Source organism: Battus philenor, unplaced genomic scaffold (genome assembly GCF_028537555.1).
Source record: "Battus philenor isolate CCGP_79_NKW_IND1 unplaced genomic scaffold, ilBatPhil1.0.hap1 SCAF_42, whole genome shotgun sequence".
NCBI classification, from domain to species: Eukaryota; Metazoa; Arthropoda; class Insecta; order Lepidoptera; family Papilionidae; genus Battus; species Battus philenor.
In genome coordinates, this window is record NW_027181707.1 from 55,001 (window position 1) to 60,000 (window position 5,000).

General features: G+C 52.7%; 3 non-coding genes across 3 annotated transcripts in view; all 3 read left to right on the plus strand.

The window, feature by feature from the left end:
* The first annotated feature begins 405 nt into the window (after nucleotides 1–405).
* On the plus strand, nucleotides 406–2,309 carry LOC137929117 (small subunit ribosomal RNA). Its single transcript, XR_011108692.1, has one exon. It is a non-coding gene; the product is annotated as a small subunit ribosomal RNA (ribosomal RNA).
* Nucleotides 2,310–3,116: 807 nt separating this feature from the next.
* LOC137929097 (5.8S ribosomal RNA) lies at nucleotides 3,117–3,273 on the plus strand. Its single transcript, XR_011108673.1, has one exon. It is a non-coding gene; the product is annotated as a 5.8S ribosomal RNA (ribosomal RNA).
* A 1,174-nt stretch (nucleotides 3,274–4,447) lies between these two features.
* Nucleotides 4,448–5,000, plus strand: part of LOC137929133 (large subunit ribosomal RNA) — a 4,034-nt gene continuing 3,481 nt past the window's right edge. Inside the window, exon 1 of the ribosomal RNA XR_011108707.1 lies at nucleotides 4,448–5,000. This exon is cut by the window's right edge and continues 3,481 nt beyond it. This is a non-coding gene — a ribosomal RNA (large subunit ribosomal RNA).

Consider the following 5,000-nt stretch of genomic DNA (forward strand, 5'->3'; position numbering starts at 1 on the left):
TTTCGGATCTCTCTAAAACCGGGCTGGAAATCGGTCATTGTTCGTTTTGCGAAACGATATTTTATAAAAGTGAAGATTTGTATGTGTCTCGTCAAAGAACGTTCCGATGAATCGGACGCGATGCCGCGTCCAAAGTAAATCTGGACGAACGCGAGGCGAGTGTTGAGATATACATTTTCCTCCGTGAACAGATAGAAAAACGAATTCATTTTGTTGTTGCGGTGTGGTGTTGTGTGTGTATTGTAATAAATACGCACGCACGCACGCACGCAAAAAGCTACCTAGGCACCGGCGCGTCACGGCGTTTCGAACGTCCGACGCGTCGCTTGTCACACGTCTATCATATCATCATCACCCTCATATCTCTCGTATGTGCGGTGTTGGTGTGTGTTAGCTCTAGCTAGCTCCCTGGTTGATCCTGCCAGTAGTTATATGCTTGTCTCAAAGATTAAGCCATGCATGTCTCAGTGCAAGCCGTATTAAGGCGATACCGCGAATGGCTCAATATATCAGTTTTGGTTCCTTAGATCTTACCTCGGTTACTTGGATAACTGTGGTAATTCTAGAGCTAATACATGCAATCAGAACTCTGACCAGTGATGGGATGAGTGCTTTTATTAGATCAAAACCAATCGACGGAGGGCCTCGCGTCCGAAGTCGTTAATTTTGATGAATCTGGATAACTTTTGCCGATCGCATGGTCCAGCACCGGCGACGCATCTTTCAAATGTCTGCCTTATCAACTTTCGATGGTAGTTTCTGCGACTACCATGGTTGTCACGGGTAACGGGGAATCAGGGTTCGATTCCGGAGAGGGAGCCTGAGAAACGGCTACCACATCCAAGGAAGGCAGCAGGCGCGCAAATTACCCACTCCCGGCACGGGGAGGTAGTGACGAAAAATAACGATACGGGACTCTTACGAGGCCTCGTAATCGGAATGAGTACACTTTAAATATTTTAACGAGGAACAATTGGAGGGCAAGTCTGGTGCCAGCAGCCGCGGTAACTCCAGCTCCAATAGCGTATACTAAAATTGTTGCGGTTAAAAAGCTCGTAGTTGCATTTGTGCGCCGCGCTGTCGGTGCACCGCATCCGCGGTGATACTGACACGTCTGCGGAGCATATCGTCGGTGAGCCGTCGGTAAAACGGCGGTTCAATATCAAAATCCTATCGCGGTGCTCTTCGGTGAGTGTCGAGATGGGCCGACAATTTTACTTTGAACAAATTAGAGTGCTCAAAGCGGGCTCAAAATGCTGCTTGAATATTTCGTGCATGGAATAATAGAATATGATCTCGGTTCTATTTTGTTGGTTTTCAGAACTCCGAGGTAATGATTAATAGGGATAACTGGGGGCATTCGTATTGCGACGTTAGAGGTGAAATTCTTGGATCGTCGCAAGACGAACATCAGCGAAAGCATTTGCCAAAGGTGTTTTCATCAATCAAGAACGAAAGTTAGAGGTTCGAAGGCGATTAGATACCGCCCTAGTTCTAACCGTAAATATGTCATCTAGCGATCCGCCGACGTTACTACGATGGCTCGGCGGGCAGCTTCCGGGAAACCAAAGATTTTGGACTCCGGGGGGAGTATGGTTGCAAAGCTGAAACTTAAAGGAATTGACGGAAGGGCACCACCAGGAGTGGAGCCTGCGGCTTAATTTGACTCAACACGGGAAATCTCACCAGGCCCGGACACCGGAAGGATTGACAGATTAACAGCTCTTTCTTGATTCGGTGGGTGGTGGTGCATGGCCGTTCTTAGTTGGTGGAGCGATTTGTCTGGTTAATTCCGGTAACGAACGAGACTCTAGCCTGCTAAATAGGCGTCGTCATTTAGGTGTGCGCCGCTCCGGTGGCGCAACTCACTGGCGACGTATTAAAATTCTTCTTAGAGGGACCGGCGGCTTCGAGCCGCACGAGATTGAGCAATAACAGGTCTGTGATGCCCTTAGATGTCCTGGGCCGCACGCGCGCTACACTGAAGGAATCAGCATGTTCTCCCTGGCCTAGAGGCCCGGGCAACCCGTTGAAACTCCTTCGTGCTGGGGATTGGGGTTTGCAATTATCCCCCATAAACGAGGAATTCCTAGTAAGCGCGAGTCATAAGCTCGCGTTGATTACGTCCCTGCCCTTTGTACACACCGCCCGTCGCTACTACCGATTGAATGATTTAGTGAGGTCTTCGGACCGACACGCGGTGGCTTCACGGCCGTCGGCGTTGCTGGGAAGTTGACCAAACTTGATCATTTAGAGGAAGTAAAAGTCGTAACAAGGTTTCCGTAGGGGAACCTGCGGAAGGATCATTAACGTGTGTGTATGTGTGCGAGACGCGTGATATGTTCACGAACGTTGTTGCGCCGCTGTTGCTGTTGTTGCTGTTGCGACGACGACGACGACGACGACGACGACTTCGTACATACCGTGTTTACACATATATATATGTAATACATCCATAATGATATATATATATACGACATATATACATATATATGTACGTACGCGCGCGCTGCTGTTCGTATCTAATGCGGACGAGCGCGCGCGCGTGTGCGTGCGTGTGTGTGTGCGTGTTTGTATATATGTATAAAAAATAAAATGTGAAATAATTGTCTCTAGCGTCTATTACGCCTAACGGCGCAGCGGCGACGGCGCCGTGGCGGTGGCCGGTGGCGGTGGTGGCATTCGTCGAAAGTGCTACCGCCGCCGCTGCCTCCGCCGCCGTCGAAGCGGCCGGGTGGCGGAAAAACGCCGAGAGACGAGCGCCGACCGGGGCATACCAAACGGAGCGTTCGAAGCGGTGAAAATCCCCACTGCCTAGCTCAGGCCCTTTATTGTCGGTTGGCGCTATACAAAACGAAATTTAAGCGGTTAGAAAGATGACAATGTCGTGCGTCACGCCAGCTCGTTGGGGGGTGCGCGGGTCGTCGTCGTTCATCATTCTAAAGGATTCGCGTCGGGGCGTTAAGCTTTTTCGGTGCCGTTTCTTTATGAACGCCTCGGCGCACATGAATTCGACCAACTTTCGACGTTAATACATAAAAACGGACAATCAAGTGGCCGACGGCGAGAGCCGTAGGCCGCTACCGTAAGTAATAACAACATTAAGAAAAAACCATTACCCTGGACGGTGGATCACTTGGCTCGCGGGTCGATGAAGAACGCAGTTAACTGCGCGTCATAGTGTGAACTGCAGGACACATTTGAACATCGACATTTCGAACGCACATTGCGGTCCGTGGAGAAATATCCAGGACCACTCCTGTCTGAGGGCCGGCTGTTAAAATATAAAAACCACACTGTTCGGTGTAGAACGCGCGCTACGTGCGCTCGCGCCGGTCGATGCGCGCGGCGGTGACGCGCGACGCGGCGGCGGCGGGTTGGTGGGGGGTGATGAACGAGCTCGCGGACGGTGCGATGGGACGATCTCTAATAAGAGTCTCTCGTCCGCGCCGCCGCGGCTCTCACTCTCTCTCTCTCACTATCCGCCGTCGCTGTCGTCGCGCTGCCGCTGCCGCACTACCGCGCGCGGGCGAGCGGGCGCGCGCTCTTTCGAACAATTGACGGTTTCCGTTGAACGTTCTTCGCGACGGACGACGGACGGCGGGGTGCTGCACCCCTCACGTCCGCGTACGCGCGGAGCGCGTTTACGGTCCGTTTAAATATATCGAATTGTATTGAATATGAAACGAGTGTGAAAAGATTACACGCATCGCTAAGACGCGAGTCTTCGTAGTGCGGTCTTCGTCCGAGCTCATCGGTTCGTGTATACGATATAATAAAATATATCGGAAGCACAGACGACGCGTCTCCGACGGATGCGACCGGCAGGCGGTGAATGTTTTCTTGCGCGGCAAGCGTAACGCACACACAAACATATGTAAGTAAACATTACGTGATGTTCATGTGCGCGCGCGCCTAGCCCGATGCGAGAGAGTTCACCGCTCGTCGTCGCTACGCATCCGTATTATGTCGGTGATACGCGTCGTCGTTCCAGTGCGAACGTTATATTATCGTATCGATACGGACCGATACCGAAAGGGCCGGACGATCGATCGCTAACGAAAAGTACTCGCGCTCGCGTATGCGTGTCGAGATTTTCGTTTACGCTCGTATCATCATAATCATCATCATCGTCATCGTCGTCGTTCATCGCGCAACGCGTGTTGTGTGTGCAGCGTTGCGTTGTGCGTGCGCGCGTCTAGAGACCTCTAAGGACTCGCGACGCGCGCGCCTCGCGCACGCGCACTCGCTCTGCGACGCGCGATGATCGCGACGGTGGGGGTGGTGTACGGTAGGCGGACTCGACGTCCGAAGGGCGTCCCGCGACGACGACCGGCCGCCGTGCGCGCTTGCTTGCTTGCGCGCGCGGTCCGTCGGTTCGTCGTCGTCAAAAATATAATAAGGGACGTCGCGTACGGATATCGCGTCTGCCTCGAATTTTTATCGTTGGCCTCAGATCAGGGAGGATCACCCGCCGAATTTAAGCATATTAGTAAGCGGAGGAAAAGAAACTAACAAGGATTTCCCTAGTAGCGGCGAGCGAACAGGAAAGAGCCCAGCACTGAATCCCGCGATCGTCTCGAGCGCGGGAGATGTGGTGTTCGGGAGGTTCCGCTTTCTCGTCGTCGATACTCCTGTCCAAGTTCGTCTTGAACGGGGCCGTTTTCCCGCAGAGGGTGCCAGGCCCGTAGCGACGGAGGGCGGCGGCGAGAGGGACTCTCCTAAGAGTCGGGTTGCTTGAGAGTGCAGCCCTAAGTGGGTGGTAAACTCCATCTAAGGCTAAATATAACCGCGAGACCGATAGCGAACAAGTACCGTGAGGGAAAGTTGAAAAGAACTTTGAAGAGAGAGTTCAAGAGTACGTGAAACCGTTCAGGGGTAAACCTGCGAAACTCGAATGAACGAACGGAGAGATTCATCGTCATTCCGCGGCGTACGCGCCCGCGCTCTGATGCGACGTCCGGTCCGCCTTTAATCGGGCGCTGTATCGCGTCGCACGG